The 19,721-nt window shown below is 32.8% G+C and overlaps 1 pseudogene; it reads right to left on the reverse strand.

Annotated features, from left to right (window-relative positions):
* Positions 1-6,782: 6,782 nt before the first annotated feature.
* Positions 6,783-16,388, reverse strand: LOC101244025 (scarecrow-like protein 28; annotated as a pseudogene).
* Between the last annotated feature and the right edge of the window lie 3,333 nt (positions 16,389-19,721).

A 19,721-nucleotide genomic window follows, 5' to 3' on the forward strand; every position in this document is an offset into this window, starting at 1 on the left:
CTCTTTTTATCCATTGTTGGGAATTTCTATTATGCATTTATTAGGTAAATCGATGTTTTATATGAAATTACATAAATTTAATAGTGCACTGATGCACAAAATATCTTACGATTATATTTGATTTAAAAAATGATTGCATCTCAAAGGATATGATATAGACACGATTCAAATTCATTATCTATAGACTTGTTTAACTATACCTTAAATTAACTCGTGTTATATATTTATTAGATTGATATAAATACGTGAATATATTTATTTATTTTTAAAAAAAGAGGGGGTAGGATGACAACAACTCATTCAATTCAGAAATATTACTCTTTCTTGTCTCGAATATTGGTCGTTTTGGTAAATTTATATGTGATTCTTTTAAAAAGAATTCATTTGTATTAGGAAATCCATTAAATGTATATAAATATTTAGTTGTGAACTTAGAGCTCGTTTGATTTGGTTAGAAACTTAGAGTTATGCAGACGTAAATAATGTGTGGATTAGTTTTGAATGAAATGTATATTATTTTATGTAGAGAGTCTATATAATCATGTATTAGGTATACATGTATTAATTATTTTACAACTTTTATCCTACATAAATTAATGCACAGATCCCTTAAACCTTATACATGTATTAATTATGTGGATTCCTAAATTGTCAATCGAACATCTATTATTCTTTATATGAATACCTTATTGTTATCTAATTAATTACCTATTAAATGTTGAAGAAACTATACGAAGATTAGTACATGAATAATTTATTTTTTACTAAACTGTTAAACAATCCCTTAGTAACGAAACAAATTATGAATTCGATGTTAAATTCTAATTCCATAAATAAATTTTAAATCCTAAATCTCACCACACTCCTAGCAGGGTGAAAAGAGCTTTGCAAGATAAAATAAAAAGTACGGAAAAGGGCCTAAAATAACCTTAAAGTATTGAAAATGATACAAAATTACCCTTCATCCACCTATTGGCTCCAAAATACCCTTGTCATCCACCTTTGGGTTCAAAATTGACCACTTTTTTAATTGTTTTAAAATTTAACTCTTTAAATATTTTTTAAAATACTTGGCGTTCCACTATTGATTATAATTTTAATTTATTAATATAATTTATAAATAGGGTAATCTCATAACACGTAGTTTCCATAATTTTGTCAACAACAATTAGATATACTCAGGCTTAATATCATCACATCTCATCGCCGCAGAATATTTTATTTTTCGTGCCGTTTGTAAACGATGGCGTGACACACCCGCGACACCTCCACATCGTCCTGCCCAACCAGAAAAATCACCTTGTTTGATCACATTGCGTGGAATTATTGAATTCTTTCATCCTGTGTACAATGTCATGACGACTACTTCTATCCCAAACCCAAAATGAATGGACATTTTCGTGTCCTCCAGACTCATCGTCTGCTTGTTTTGTTGTTGGAGAGACTAATTGGACGTATCATAACTTAGACGATCCAGCAGATAGATATAAATGTTTTTTTATCTCACCATGAAGGGAAAGTAGAGGTTTGGAAATACAAAATGAACGGACAAGTGTTGGAGAGGGAAAAAAATAACAAGTTTAGATAATAATAATAAAACACTGTTTGTTGGCTCGGTAGGATCGTGCTTGAAGCCATGTATTGCACCGGGACTAGGAAACAAGATATATTTTTCAATGTTTCACAATAAAAAAAAAAAGGTGTTTTCTACTGTTTGGTCAATCACAAATATTACTCTTTTGATTATTTGGGCATCAAAACTTATTCGAGTCTAAATATATTCAACTTGTTTCGACCAACATCATGCATTTGGATCGATGATTAATTGTATTGTTCCCTTTTGGTTGGTGTTTATTTTTTCCATTAGTTAGCAATGTTGTCTTAATAAAACCGTAATTATTTTGCCTTTTTATGTTATATTTCTATGTTTTATTAGTGTAATTTTTGATTGCTAATTTAAAACTTACTTCAAACTAATATTTAGTAAAATTACACGGTTGAAATTGTTTAATTTTTGCCTTTCCTGAATGCCTCAGAATATTCACAATCTGTCAAGTATATATAATATTTAAGTAAACACGCTCAATTGTATAATGTAGTTTCAATCGTGATCTCAATTAATATGTCAACCCCTATATTTCTTAAATTCCAACCTAAGACTAAGTCTCAATTTTTCCAATTTTCATAATTTTAATGATAGTCAACTAATACAGTACACCTAATATAATTACATATCTCAATATGTCAAACCAATTTAACTATGAAAAGCTCTTGAATTTCTTTCAATTCTCTACTCTTTTATGCTAGAGTGTTGGTATCTAAAAGTATTGTTTTTGCCAAATCAATAGGTAAAAGAAGAAATTTACATTTATACCAAAAGAAACAAGGTCCAATAACTTCGTTAATTAAAGGCAAAATTAGAAATCAAAGTAAAAAAAAAAATCTTCGGTCGAACAGCATATAAAATAACTGTACATGTAATGTATCAATATTATATAAAATATAGGTCTAATCTTTCGGTGACCTCCTAAAGTCGACACCAAATTTCACTTAGACATTTTAACTGATCGATGTTCATTTTAAACACTTTAGGTAGAGTTTGGATTTGTCATTTTAACACCTTTTTTTGACATGTCATGATGAGTGTAACACACTCATTAACTGCGCGTCAGAGATTCACTCCACCAATTTTTATTTTATTTTTTTCTTCTTCTTCCCCATTTTTTCAACCACCATTTTCTCAAACTTGAATTTCTTTTATGGTAAAATAAATTTGATGATGTCACAAATGAAAAATCTAATTTCTAATGTCGAAGCTTTACCCAAACTTAAATTTCTTTTCTTATTTATCGTCCTTCTTCCTCCTCGATTTAATTTGAGAAAAAAGAACCAAAATTTGGAGAGAATAACATGAATTTATTTTATTTTTTAAAAGTTGGAGATGAATAAGAACGCACTAAAAAATGAGATAATTCCCATTATAAAGAACTTAACAATGTGATGTAAAATGAACACCTAGATATATCCAATTACATTTAGTTGTAAGAATTTGAATTACACAAATTTAGTAGAATTATATCATAGAAAGATTAAACAATAGATAGATAGAATTTTGGGTATATTGGGAAGAAGATTAAGGGGTGTGTGCTTGTTGGAGAAGATGATGCATCTCCTAAGCAGATTTTTTACAAAAAAAAAAAATTCATGTGTCATCAACTCATTCGTCATCTTCGTTTTTTTATTTGAAAGTTTTATTATTTAAGAATTATTTTAAACAAAATAACAAACGTCCTTATTTAATTTGACATTTTACACCTCATTCGCGAGTGTAACTCACACAAACATTATATTGTTGTTGATTATATAAAAAGTGTTAAAGTGACACAATTGAGTTTTACCTAAAGTGCTTAAAAGGAACAAAGTTTAGTTGAGGTGTCTAAGTGAAACTTGTTATCAATTTTAGGGGGTCACCGATAGGTTAGGCCTAAAATATAAAGCAATATATCAGTATTGTATACATAGTGTATGAGCATGCATATGTGACGTATGTATATGTATCATAAATATATACATATATTCATATACATTATTATACAATACTTTTATGAAGGGCTTTCAAATATATACGATAATGATGTTAGCTTATAGTAAATATAGTCATCTTTTATTTACATTAAAATTCAAAAGTCATATGAAGTATATACACTGATTATACAATCTATCTTGTCAAAAGTCAAAGAAAATATACATTAATTATAATATATAGTTAGTTATCCAAAAGTCATAGTAAGTATATATACACTAATTATACTATGTAGCATACTTATACATGCCCTATACAATGACTTTACATTGTGATATACTCAATAGTTGAATAGAGATTAACTATAGATGAGTTCACATCACTATAAACTGATTATTTAATCTCGATTAACTCAAAGCATTTTTAAATAGTCCCAATTTAGATATGTAATTCGGTATGGAGTTCTTATTGACGACTTGATTAATATATTTTGACTATTTTTTAGGAAAATGATTTAACATAACAAAAATAATAATTTAAAATATTCAATTGACTTTGAGAAAATAATTAAATAAATAAAACAATTTAATTTTTAAGAAGAGAGGACATTAATTGAAATGTTTGAATTAAAATGTGTGTGTTTAAGATCTTGTAAAAACTTAATTAATAAGAAATAATTTGAATCATTTTAAAACAATAATTAAAATCAATTAGGTAAATTAGATTATGGAAACTATTTTAATAAAATTGAAGAATAAATAAATTTTTTTGACTATATAGTTCATCTTTTGGAGAATTCAATTAAGTTATAATGAATTAAATAAAAGGGAAACATTCACATATAGCCACTTAAAAATAATCAATTTCTCCATAGCTATAGTTTGATAATTACAATTTGTGCTGCATGTTATTTTGAGGAGAGAGGTGAGCGAGACTGAGAGAGAGAGGAGAGAGGCTAGAGAGAGGAGAAAAAGAGTGGGAGAAAGGTGAATTGTATGTGTATATTGGTTAGATAATTGTATATTATGCATATGAATTCGTATATATGGCAAGAGAGATTGGGAGAGGAAGGAGAGACGCGAACAAGACTGGGATAGAGAGGCGAGAGGCGAGCGAGATCGAGAGAGGGAGGAGATAGGCGAGAGAGAGAGAGCAGAGAATGGAAGAGAGGTGAATTGTATAGTATATAATTGTATATAACTGTATATTATACATATACATTTGTATATATGGCAAGCGAGATTGGGAGAGGGAGGAGAGAGACGAGCGATATTGAGAGAGGGAGGAGAGAGGCGTGCGAGATTGAGAGAGGGAGGAGAGATGAATTGTATATGTATACATGCTACAAAATTGTATATTATACACATTTATTTGTATATCCTGGCGAATTATACATAGACAAACATGACAAATTATACAAACTTAAAGTCAGCCCAGCCCACATACATATACAAACATGCCTAATTATACAAACTTGAAGTCACCCCACGTAATTTATGTATAATGTTAGTCGTGAGTGGTAATTATAGCAAACTATAGCTATGATGAGTAATTAAAAAGTATGAGTTTGCTTATTTGCGTAATTTTCCCTTAAATAAAGGGCTTTTTTAAAAAAAATCAAAAAAAAGGCAAGTGTTAAACAAATCAAATGAATCATCAAAGGGTGCAATAAAATAAATAAAGAGATAATGGACTTGGGCTTTTCCAGGCTGCGGATTTGGGCTCTGGCCCTATTTTAACCCTTGAAATCCTGTGTATACACCAAGTATATACTTCTGTATACGGATTATGTGTTTGCTTTTTTTCTATTATATCGGTGTGTATACTAAATTTATACAGACTGGTGCATCATCTGAACATGTATGTTAATTTTTGGCCCATATTTGTCACTACTACATCTGTATACCGTGAGTGTATATTCATGTTTATCAGCATATATTGCGTTGCATATCAACTCCCTTGCACCTGTAAAATAGCTCTGTTGCTTGTCCTGTGATTTTCATCTTCCTAAATTTGAACAATAATGAAGGCTAACTCGAAAAAAACCCTATGCAAGAGAATGAGACAGTTGTGGTTGTCATATTCTAAACGATTTTTTATACATAAATAATTTAACTCCCGAAAGAAATAGTAGTAACACCTAACATGATAAAGTACTAAGATAAATAACAAGTTAAAATTAATATAGATATTTTCATATTTCAACAAAGATACGAGTGCAACATAATCTCTATATTTTTATTGTTTATAAAATTTGGCATTATGAAGCTATTAAATGTAAGCACAAAACGCAGAGTCAAATTAACGGAAAATTGAAGATATAAATAACCATTCCCCAAATTCACATTCGCCGTTTCCTCCCAAATTCAGTCCGATTAGAAACTCCGAGAATCCATCGCAAAGCCGCCGACGATCAGAAATCAACAATCGGTAAGCTGCTACAAACGATTGGCTTTCGATAATTTCGAAATCATGCTTTCGCAATCATAATACATTAGATTTGTTTTGTGAAGTTGTGATAAGAACATTCAGTGGATTCTACCGTTTTCTGAATTACGCAATCTTGTTCTGTGCCCTATAATATGATAATTAAGACTGTCAACGGACCGGAACCGAGTCACCGGACCGGTATCGGATCGGACTGGAATCCGTTGACCGGAATGTTGATCGGTACTGAGATGAACCGGACTGGAATTACCGGGATGGTTCATCGGTTCCGTCCCGTTCCACTATATACCGGGATGGAACCGGAATGAACCGGAACGGACCGGGATGGAACGGGACGGGATTAACGGGACGATATTTTTTGAAATTACGAAAATATAATTATTTTTTTTATTTTTTAATTATAAATTAATAGTTTTTAAATATATACTATAATATTTTACTTAAGTTTATTTTAAAGATAATTTATTAATTTTTTTTGTTGTTAAGTTTGCAAGTAATCTAATAAAGTTTTCAAAATTTAAATCTTTTGAAGTTTATACTTTATAAGTTATTACTTATATTCATTAATATTTATTTTATAAGTTATATTTATAACTTGTATCTTGTAAATATTAAATAAATAAAATTTGTAATTTTAAAAAAATTAAATTAAAATAAGGATAAAACAATTACAAAAATTAAAAAATATCAATTTAATTTATTTAAATTTGTAACAAATTACAATTTCAATTTACAATTATTACTAGAGTACATAGCTTACGCAGCCACCTTCTAGGAAGGGCTCTGTTTCAACTATGTCTCGAATGTAATACTAATAGTTGTATAGTCCCGTAAATCCTCTTTCTAACTCAGCTATGGATTGATTGTGATCAACTTCTGGTCTTGGTAAAGCTTGTTGACGATCTTGAATTTCGATGTCATCATCACTACCACATCCAATAGCTGAATCTATGAAAAGTTCAAATTGACTATCTAACTTTGGAAGTCCTTGATTTCTATGCTCAACATTTATCCAGTCTCTAAATAACACTGATATTTCCAGGCTGTCTTCTGCTAACGAATATCTGTGGTCTCCAATTTGAAATCTTGCCGCGCTGAAAGCTGCCTCCGAAGCTACGGATGATCCTTGAATTGCATGCACATCCTTCACCATCCTACTAAGTTTTGGAAATTGAGCTCCACGATTCCTCCACCAGTTCAATAGTTCCGGTATACCATTATCGTTTGTAATATCATCTGTACCCTGTTCAAGATATTTAACAAATTCACATTTATTAGAAGAGTCAAGACCAAGTTTATGTTTCACTCGTCCATGAGCACCTACTTGATTCATAGACGTTTGAGGATTTTCAACATTATCTAAGAATGAATATTTATCATACATTTCTTTTGCAAAGTATTTTATACTATTTTGACATGTTACCAAATCAGGTTCTTCTTCAGGTTGAATATCTAAATTCTGATAAATGCATTCAACTAAAGTTTTTGCACCATATTCCTTATATTCGGGTTGAAAAGAAGTGCAGTTAAATAAATTTGAGGAATAGGAAAAAAATATTTTTTAAATTTTGTAATCATAACTTCAATAGAAGAGGTGAATAAAGTATTTGTTTTATATTCAGAAAAAATAGATGAAATCTCACATGTGTGTATTAAAATTTCAGAAATAGTCGGATAATATATTCCAGAAAAAATTTTAGTAGCATCATAAAATGATTTCAAAAATATTCTAAGTTCATTTACTTCATCCCAATCACTATCATTAATTTTTAATTCAGGATAAGCATTATGATTATTAAATAGCGTAGTAATAGGTTGCCTATATGCATAAGCAACTTCAAGCATATCATAAAAGGAATTCCATCTAGTTTTTACATGCTTCGGAACTTTTCTAAACGGAAGTTTAAATGCATTACAAAGTTCTTTAAATTGATTAATTCTACTACTACTATTCATATGCAAAATGTAAAAACAAGCATTATCAATTTTATCACAACTATTTTCAAATAATTTCACACCGTCACTAACAACCAAATTTAATATATGCGCGGCACATATAACATGAAAAGCATATTTACTAATAGGACAAAGTCTAGGTTCTACCATATTAATAGCATTTAAATTAGCAGAGGCATTATCTAAAGTAATACTAACGACTTTATCACAAAGACCAAAAAAATCTAAAATTTCCAACATAGTAGTAGCAATATAAGTTCCAGTTTTTTTCTTTTGACAAATTTTATAACCAATAATTCTTTTTTGTAAATTCCAATTATAATCGATCCAATGCGCAGTAACAGTTAAATAATCAAAACTATTAGGACTACGACCCATATCAGTAGTAATAGCAACTCTACAATCCATTAGTTCAAAATAGGCACGTAAATATTGACAATGTTTTTCTTGAAATTCGAAAATATCTCTTTTTACCATGCTTCTTGATAAACCTTTAAAACTAGGATTATATGTTTCACGAATATAAGCAATAAAACCCGGATGTTCTCCAAAACTAAAAGGTAAACCACAAACAACAACCATTTTAGCAAAGTTTTCACGATCACGATCCTTGTTATAGGTTCGATGTGTAAGAGGACCACTTGGGTTCGAAGTATTTAATTCACTTTGAACCATATTTGATCCTCTAACCGATTCTTCAACATTACAATTTTCAACAACTTCAAGAGAAGACATATATGCAAACCACTCTTTACTATGCTTGTTAATCAAATATTTTTTTAATCCCCTCGTTGAACCTCCCGTCCCACCAGATGTATATTTAAAATGTTGTTTACAAACATTACAAATACTAAAAGTTTTTTCTCCATTCAAATAACAAAATTTCCACACATGTGATTTTAAAGAACGTTGTACCTTGGTCTTACCTCTAGTTGGAATAATAGGGGGACGAGTAGTTCCAACTGGAGGTGGAAATTCAATACCTATACTATTGACTGTATTGAGGTCGGCGGCGGGGCTAGTCGGTGTATCATCTAAATCTACTTCTTCATCTAAATTTAATTGTTCATCTATTTCCACTTCTTCATTTTCTTGATTAATACCAAAATGTCTTTCATAGAGTTCATGGGGAATCATAGGAGTATCTAAATTAATATTTATAGGACCGGGACGGGAAAAACTAGTTTCATTCACATGCGTAAATTCATCTGTATTTATTCTAACAAGAGGAATTTTAGATTTAGAAGAACTAGCACCTTTATTAGTTTTTTAAACTAATTTTTTTACTGATTCTACTAGACCTTTTTTACTTCCACTTTTTTTAGAAGACTCCATGATATAAAATTATAAATTACAAAATACGAAACTTAACAAGAACAATAATATAACAAGAACAACTTACAAGTTAAATAATAAATACAAAAAATAAATATAAGATTAGAGAGTGGAACGAAGTTACCAAACGTTTGTGTAAGAACAAACGATTATAATGAAAATTAAAATATTGATGTCGAAACTTGAAATTTGAAGAAGATTCCTCCTCCGAAATACACCAAATGACCAAATGATATAAAGAATTTAGAACTGAATTGAATATTGAAAATTTGAAATTTTAGAATTTATAATCCGTAATTGCTAAATATTATAAGTTATAAATATGAATGTAATTTGGAAATATATATTCTCTCAAATATGAATGTAGGGGGCGGGGGGCTGGCTGCAGGCTGCAGCTGCAGTGCACTGCAGCTTTATGTAGAGTGCAGACTGCAGGGGCGGGCAGGGCGGGGCAGGGGCGGTTAATTTGAAATTTGAATTATAAAATATAATTTATAAAAAATATAAATATAAATTATATAAAATATATAATATAAAAAAATTAATATATATTAAATAAATAGTACCGAAACCGGAATGAACCGGTACCGGTACACCGGTGAAAAATGACGATTCCGTCCCGTTCCGTGTACCGGTTTAGACTATCCCGGCCCGGCCAGTAGGCAACCGAAACGGGATGAATCAGAACAAACCGGGACGGTACGGAACGGTACCGATACGTCTCGTTCCGTTGCTCAGTCTTAATGATAATCATAAGATTGAACTTGAAATTTTAGGATTACAATATTTTCGATTCTATATTTTCTGATTTTTATGCTTCAGCGGTCATTTTTCAAAAAACGTAAATTTAAAAATTGTGATTGATAGTGTTAAATAACAATGATTGTTCAGTGCCTGTACTAATCATAGGGTTGAATTCTATATTTTCTGAATTCATGGTTCTGCAGTCTTTATGTAAAGATGCAATTGACTGTAATGATCTACGAAAGAATACCTAGCTTACAAGAAGAATTTGTTGACGTTTTTTCCCGTGTACAAAAAAAATAAAGGCTTCTGTGTATGAACGAATGAATGAAGAGATTTGACTTCCCCTGCTTTGTGATCCTGTAGTCTTCATATGAGTACATCTTCAACAGAATTGGACTCTGAAGCAGTTCCCTTTCTGTAATCCCTGTGCATTTGAAACCCCCCTTGTTCCATCAACTTCCGCCATTTACCAAAATATTCATGCCTTTCAATCATATCTCGTCCTTCACGGGCGATAATGTTTCTAATATCCCGAGCAAACAACTCTTCTGTCTTAAATCCTACCAGGGCTGTCCAATGGAAGACTGAAACCAATAAATTCAAAGACAGCTTCCAAAATAGGCTCATTGTGCTTGGCTTTCTGCTCTGCCATCACAATAATGGTGGGATTTATGTTTCTAATCAAAGCCCCAAAAAGACCCTCAAGGAACCCCAAGAACTATCATATAGAAGTCAATGCATCTATAACGAACAATTCACCTGCGACATTTTCCCCCTCTTTTACATGATGCATCCATAGATCAATGCCAAGATCCTGCTTTGATTCTCCAATACCAGTAATTCTAACATGAATTTGGGAGGGGGGTTTGTGCCTAGAAACTAAACTCTGAAACAGGTTAGGCCACTGCAGGACTTGCTCAGTATCAAAATCAATAATGTAAGCCTGGTCCTTGCCTTCAAAAGCTCTAACCATAATCTCATTTGATGTGAAATGGATGAACTTTGAAATTGGCCTAACCTGATTCAACAGCCTCAATACCGTACTGCTAAAAACATCTAAACAATCGAGAACCTGAGTGGGTATAATATGAAAATTTGAGACCAAATCCTGCAACACGCAAAGCAGAAGCTTCGGTGAAGTGAGCAGTTAGCAGGCTTACTGGAGACCCTCTTAGATAGGCAAGCCGCCCTAGCCTAGCTATCAGTTGATTAACACCAGTAACATTCCTTGAGCCAATTGCTTCAACACAAAGTAAGCTGATCAGCTCAGCTGCATCATCGTCCCACTGGTTATTAGGCAAATGATGTGCTGTTACAACCTCACATCTGTCATTTAGATTAGGTAGCCTAGAACCATTGCCTATTTCTTGTCCCCAGGATTCTCATTAGGCCTAAGAACCAAGCCAAGGCTGTCTAAAGAAGCAATTGATACTGAGGCCTCTCGAGCAAGATCATGGCATAGGCACTACAGATTCAATCAAAGGATTGTTTAACATAGGCAGTAATGGTGATATCACCTCATTTGGACCATGACATACACTGTCCTCCTCTCCGGAACAAGAGAAGGGGAATTATGCTGCATGAGGTTAATGAAAGCCTGCAATTAGGGGAAATATGGTGCCGCGTTGAAACCTGATTGTAACCAGAAATCACCACCACCCAACTGGCTCAAACTCAGATTATAACCATCATCTAAACAACCACCTGATTTCCTTCTACCTTTTTTCCTCTTAGCTCTGCTCATCCATCTTTCATCATCAATACAGCCCTGCTCAGCATACCTCTTCAAGTTCCTACATTTTCCCCAAAATTCATATTTCCTTTCTCCTAACTTTCTACAAATGATGTCTGAGCACTTGTCGAGGATGGTGGTAGAAGAATGGACTGGTACCTTGAGGCAAGTCCAATGATGAAGAACAACCAGTCAACATTCTTCACACCCTTCCAATATTTTCTTTTTTTCTCAACTCCCAACTCATCCAAGAGAAACAAAACAATCTCTATATATATATGTGAGTGTCTGTGAAGTTCCAAGAAAAACAAAAATTGGAAACCAATGCCACATAAAAACAAAATGTGATATCTGTGTGTCCTATATATTATTTCTATATGTAGAATAAAACTCATTTATCTAGAAATGTGATTTCCCGAAGAATTGAAAGAACTCACACCATGAATAAAGAGACCCTGAACGCATATTTTTCCCAGAAATGCAGCAGAAAAACTGAAACTTAGATCAACCCACTTCAGCAAAATACACTTTCAACAATCCCATGCAGCTTAGCTGAAATCCAAACAAATAACACCCTAAAAATAGAATCTTTAAGAAACACTTTTCACCAAACAAGATTTCCTGAAGAAAATCCTAGCTAAATCTTAACTCAGTGACTACTGTGACTGTGATACAAAAAAATTATTCATTGAGGTCCTCGCGAAGCGCGGATATTTTAACTAGTTCTTTTATATATGGGAGTCAAATTATATTCAGAGTCTATACTTCAGTCGAGACATGGTATCAGGTGGGATCATGAATGATTCTAGATTAACGCTTGACTAAAAATATTAGATATGTCATATGAACTAATATAAGATCCATGAGACAATATTACTAATATCTGAATAAACCCTCTATTACTTTAGAATGAAAATATAAGTCTGTCAGGACATAGCCCCCAACTACTTCAAACACAAAGACTACATGAGGAAAATAAATGACAACCTAAAATAAAAGAGTTCCCAATTGAGGATGGCTCACCAAAAGCTAACTTGGAGTATTGTAATCTTATTAGCCACGAATCTAAGTGCAAATGCCGAATTCCACATCATTAAAGAATGCAACACAACGTCGTGAAATGTATTGATTAAGTAAGAGAGGAAACTAGCATAATCATTTAAATAATCATGAACAAGACAGTGAAATGTATAATAAAAATGTTAAAGAGAAAATAGTTAGAGTCTATGACTAACTATCATAAAAATCTCTATTCAAATGAGTCTTTTCTAATAGTCTTGCATAATCATATATATAAATTAACATACTCAAAATGAACCATATAAACCTAAAACCATATCATAAAATTTGCATAATTGGGGAGTTTTTTATAACTGACATACACCATGTAAGTTCATGATGTCCAATAGCTAACCCAATGAGGAGAGTTGTCTTATAATCTATTTTTTTTCTCATATTAATTGTCTATTTCTTTTTACAAATTTCACAAGAAATCATAAATAAAATAATAGTTTTTTACTAATTTACATTTAATTTTTTAAAATTTATAAATTTTATTTACACTTACAAAAAGAAATTGTTATAGTAAAATAAAAAATTGTAATTAATTATATTTTGTAAATTAATAAATAATTTTATCTAAATAATTTTGACATGGAAAATTAATATTAAAATGTTAGAAATAGAATGATATTTTTTTGGATTTCATATATTCCATGAATAAAATTATATAAGTACAAAAGTAGAGAAATTTGAAACATTAATTGGAAAAGAAAAGTTAAAGAAAACGAAGTAAAAAAAGTAAGGAAGAGAAAAAAAAACATCAAATAAAGAGAGATAAATTGACTTGAGTCATTTTCTGAAATAGGAACTAACACTTTTCACAAGACACAATATAAATGTAGCCTTATATAAGTTTTGTCAGCCATCTCTTGGGTAGTGGGAGCTGAAAAGTAATAATTATAGATTGAATTTTTCAAAAGTGACTCTACTTTTAAAGAGTAATGATTTTACTTTTGAGGATAATTTGGGTACAAGAAATAAATAAACTTACCCAATCACCCTTAACTTCCAGCTAAATTACGAAAATACCTAAAATTTGTTGCTCGTGTCAAGTCGTGCTAAATATATTTCAGCTAAATATATATTTCGTTTGAAAAAAAGTAAAAGTCAGATCATTTAGAGAGTATCTTTATATGATCCTAGGTCACTTCAGACACTACTAATATGAGATGTTTTAAGCATCAAATCTCTCTTTTTTTTATCATGAAGAGAGAAGAAAAGTACACAAGAGTGATAATTGTTGTATAGACTTTGATTAAAAAAAATTATAATCATTCAATGTACATAAAGACTATTTAATATAACAATATTCAACTAAGAGATAATTATTTTATCAATTTGAGTTCTTAGAGGGAAAAAAAAGTATATAAGAGTATCAGAGCTTGTTTAACATTTGTACTAAAAATTGCTAATTTCTGGAAGTATTTTTTAAAAAAAATAACTTTCTAGAAAAAATATTTTGAATAAATAAATAAATAAATTGTGTTTAACTAATTTATTTGAAAAGGGTTTTATAGTTGCTTTCGCAGCATAATAAAAGATCACTTTATATTTTTCTTTCACATTTTTTTCTCCTCCCAAAAATACATATGAAAGAAAATTCACGGGTGTTTGTTGACAAAATCAATTTTCAACATATATATCATGCTCAATTCAAATATTTTTTGAAATACTAATGATATTATGTAAAATATTTAATAAATTTTAAATTTTAAATTTTAAAAAATAAATATATAAGAGTATAGGGTAATGTATGGGCATTGACAAAAAAGTTTAAGTTAAAGATTCAAAAAAGTTTACTTTTATCAGGACAAAAGTTTTGTTTTGTTTTTCATTCGATGTTCGGTGTCCGCATTGGATCCCTTAGTAATCTGGATTTGGACACTACAAGTTCCATTCTAGAGATGACGTTCTCCACAAGATTTTCTTCATGATCAGAACTTAGATAAGAGTGTTAACTGGTGTATAGACCTTGATTTAAAGATAAAAATGAAATTCAATAAAAAATCACTTTAAGTTTTGGTGGGACTAATTCATTATGTCCAGATAAACAAAAATAGCAAATCACCAACAGGGGCGGAACTACAATGTTAAATGGGGGTTCATACGAACTCACTAGCTTTTACGTAGACCCTATATACGTACTGAAAAATCATATACAATATATTTGAATTTTGCATGCAAATCCACATCACACTAAGGTGGATGGTGCAATGGTAATCGCGTGCAACTCTAATTATTTGGATTGGGTTCGAGCTCACTAGCAACTATTCATTTTTTTATTTAATTTAATTTTTCAGATTTTTTTTTATTTTAGATAAAAAAAAATGAAAAAAAATTCAAAATGTCAATATTTTAACATTTAGGAGGACTCATTAGCAACACTTTCAATATTTAGTAAAAATGTCAAAATTTTAATTTGTTATGCATTTTATTTATGTTTTTATTATTTATTTTTATTTAAAGAATAGAATTATTTAATGCATTCAGTTACATTTTCAAATAAAACACAAACTTCGTTCTTTTTTTTTTCTCCATAATCTTAATTTTTTTTATTAGTTTTTAGTCGTTCCAATAGGTATGCCAAATGCATTTATAGTTATTTAAGAAACATATTTGTATTCATATATTTTTTTCATGGGTATTTATTTGTTTCTTCGAAAATTTTATATTTCGTATTCATTTCAATATGTATTTTATTCGTAATTCTATTTATTCTAATTTTTATTTAAAATATTGTATAATAATATATAAAATACAAAAAAGTAGTATGATGAAAAAGTGAGATAATAGTTTTTAGAGAAGGAACATATCACTTAAAATTCTCTTCATTAACAATTTCAAAAGAAACTCCTTTTTCATTTTATAGATCAACTTTCCTTTGTTATGTTTTCATTTTAATTGTATACCAATACTTTTTACATTTTAGTGTTCACTTTACCATTCAAATTAAAATTGATTTTTGTCACGACCCAAACCGGGTTGCGACTGGCACCCACACTTACCCTCCTATGTGAGCGAACCAACCAATCTAACCTTAACATTTCAATATAATATCAACAGAAAATAATGCGGAAGACTTAAACTCATTAAATAAAGACCAATTCATTAACTTCTAAAATTCAACATCTATTATTCCCCAAAATCTGGAAGCCATCATCACAAGAACATCTACGATGAAATGACTAAACTAAGAGTATTCTAAAAGCTAAAAATACATAAGAAGCAAGTCCATGCCGGAAGTTCAAGGCATCAAGACTTGAAGAAGAAGATCCAGTCTAAGCTAGAAGCATTAGCTCACCCTGAATTTCCGATGTAGTAAGACTGGCTTGAATTACTGTTGAGTTGAAGACGATGGCACGTTTGCTGCACTCCACAAATAAACAAGAAGAGAACATAAAAGTAGGGGTCAGTACAAAACACGGGTACTGAGTAGATATCATCGGCCAACTCAAAATAGAAATCAATATATACCAAGTAATATCATAAAATCAACTATGATACTCAACATGTAGCAACAGCAAATACTATATCGTTAACAATTACCGTCAAGTTCACACATGAGGACTCAAGCCTCGATACCATACTCATTTGGGAATCATGTTCATTAGATTGAGTATATTAACATCTTTCAAGATTCATTATATTTATTTCTCTTGTGTCGGTACGTGACACTCCGCTCCCTCAATATTCATTAATCCTCTTGTGTCGGTACGTGACACTCCGATCCTCTAAATCTACGTGTCGGTTCGTGACACCCGATCCCCTAATACTACGTGTCGATTCGTGACACCCGATCCCCTAATTCTACGTGTCGGTTCGTGACACCCAATCCCCTAATACTACGTGTCGGTTCGTGACACCCGATCCCCTAATTCTACGTGTCGGTTCGTGACACCCGATCCCCTAATACTACGTGTCGGTTCGTGACACCCGATCCCCTAATTCTACGTGTCGGTTCGTGACACCCGATCCCCTAATTCTACGTGTCGGTTCGTGACACCCGATCCCCTAATTCTACGTGTCGGTTCGTGACACCCGATCCCCTAATCTTCTTCCATCAATTCATCAAGCCTTCCTTCTTACCAAGGCATCATCAATCTCATTACTTTAGTTCATCAAGCCTTCTCCCTTACCAAGGCATCATCATTAAAAAGAGATTAGGTTTTTATCAAGATTTGGGATTCAATAACTTCATCATGCTTAATATAATCACAATTATATAATCACGTTCATGCATGCATACAATTAAGCACATAGCAGGGTTTACAATACTACCAATCATATCATTCTCTATTAAGAGTTTACTATGAAAGCATGAAAACCATAACCTACCTCCACCGAAGATTCGTGATCAAGCAAGCAAATTTTCCCAAAGCTTTGTGTTTTTCCCCTTCTCGATCGTCTCTCTCTATCGATTCCCTTCTCTCTCTTTCTCTTGTTCTTTCTATTTTCTTTATTCAAACCCTCTTTCTTTTACCCTAATTAGTATATAATTAAGAATAAAAGATGACAATAATAGCCCACTAATTAACTTAAGGTTACCTCTTTTATCCCCCAAGAAATTGAGTTATTAATATAGACCCACGAAATATATAATTATAGCAGGAATAGTCCAAAACTCCCCTTTAATACTTAACCAAAAATCCGACTTCCACTGGGATTACGCAACCTGTGACGTCCCGTCGCGCTTGCGACGGTCCGTCATGCAGGTTCGTCAGAGACTCGATTTCCACTGAATAATCTGTGACGGTCCGTCCTGCACTTCCGTCACGACGTTCAGAGAATCGTTCCCTGTACCAAATTCTCAAGAGTTGAAGTGTTTTGAAACGGTGGATCACGACGGTTCGTCGTGTCTGTGACGGTCCGTCCTGCGGGTCTGTCACAGAGTTCAGAGAGTCGATTTCAGCACCCAAATTTCAGAATTTCTAAGTGTTTTGGGACGAGACACCCTCGACGGTCCGTCGTGCCCATGACGTTCCGTCGTGGGTTCCGTCGTCTCAGCCTGTTTTTCCAGAAATAAAATCTGCTGCTCAAAACGACTAAACAGGTCGTTACATTAGATACCAATTTACCCATCGTTCGTACCCGAACGATCACAAGAAGGAAAACAAGGGCGAAAAGGATCTTTCTCGCATATCTGTAAACAGATGTGGGTATCTTTCTCGCATATCTGCCTCCTTCTCCCAAGTGGCTTCTTCAACGGGTCGATTCTTCCATTGAACTTTGATGGATGCAATCTCCCTTGATCTCAACTTGCGAATTTCTTTATCTAGAATGGCAACAGGCTCCTCCTCATAAGACAAGTTCTCATCAAGCAAAACTGAATCCCAACGGATAATGTAATTTCCATCCCCATGATATCTTTTCAACATAGACACATGGAATACCGGATGCACTCCGGACAGCCCTGGAGGCAAGGCTAACTCATAAGCCACCTCCCCTACTCGCTTAAGTACTTCAAATGGACCAATATACCTTGGGCTAAGTTTACCTCGCTTACCAAATCGCATCACCCCTTTCATTGGCGAAACCTTCAACAAGGCTTGTTCACCTTCCATGAACTCTAAGTCTCTAACCTTTCGATCTGCATATTCTTTTTGTCTACTTTGCGCCGCTAGAAGTTTTTCTTGAATAGACTTCACTTTCTCTATCGAATCCCTCAAAAGGTCAGTACCCCAAGGTCTAACCTCGAATGCATCAAACCAACCAATGGGAGACCTACATCTCCTCCCATACAATGCTTCAAATGGGGTCATATCAATACTTGAGTGATAGCTATTATTGTATGAAAACTCTGCTAAGGGTAGGAAGCTATCCCAATGGCCACCAAACTCTATCACACATGCACGAAGCATATCCTCCAACACTTGAATCGTCCTTTCAGACTGACCATCGGTCTGAGGATGGAACGCAGTACTAAGGTCCAACCAAGTACCCAATTCCGCATGCAATGTTTTCCAAAACTTAGAAGTAAACTGCGTACCTCTATCTGATATGATGGATAGTGGAACCCCATGCAATCGAACGATTTCTGAGATATAGATCTTGGCTAACTTCTCTGCATTGTAAGTCACCTTTACCGGAATGAAATGAGCAGATTTAGTTAACCTATCAACAATTACCCAAATGGAGTCATACTTACCCATTGTCCTTGGAAGACCAACCACAAAGTCCATTGCAATTCTTTCCCACTTCCATTCCGGAATGGGCATTCTCTGAAGTGTTCCTCCGGGCCTTTGGTGTTCATACTTTACTTGTTGACAGTTTGGACACTTGGCAATAAAGTCAACAATATCACGCTTCATTCTACTCCACCAAAAGTGTTGTTTTAGGTCACGATACATCTTGGCTGCACCCGGATGTATAGAATACCTTGAACTATGAGCCTCTGTCAGAATAGTGTTGATCAAATCATCGACGCGGGGTACACATACCCTTCCCTTGATTCTCAAAACACCTTCCTCATCGATTTGTGCTTCCTTAGCCTCCCCTCGCAATACTTTATCTTGGATTCGCCTTAGTTTCTCATCATCAAACTGTTTTCCCTTAATTTTGTCAAGAAAAGAAGATCTTGACTCAACACTAGCCAACAATCCTCCCTTCTCATTTACTTCTAATCTCATCAAGTCATTAGCTAGAGTCTGAACCTCTCTAGCCAATGGGCGTCTAGAAGCTTGCAAGTGAGCTAGACTTCCCATGCTTCCCGCCTTTCTACTTAAAGCATCCGCTACAACATTCGCCTTCCCCGGATGATACAAAATAGTGATGTCGTAGTCCTTCAGTAGTTCCATCCATCTCCTCTGTCTCAAGATCAAATCTTTCTGAGTAAAGACATACTGTAGGCTACGATGATCCGTATAGACCTCACACTTAACCCCATATAAATAGTGTCTCCATTGCTTTAATGCAAACACT

The sequence above is a fragment of the Solanum lycopersicum genome, chromosome 1, assembly GCF_036512215.1.
Source record: "Solanum lycopersicum chromosome 1, SLM_r2.1".
NCBI lineage: Eukaryota > Viridiplantae > Streptophyta > Magnoliopsida > Solanales > Solanaceae > Solanum > Solanum lycopersicum.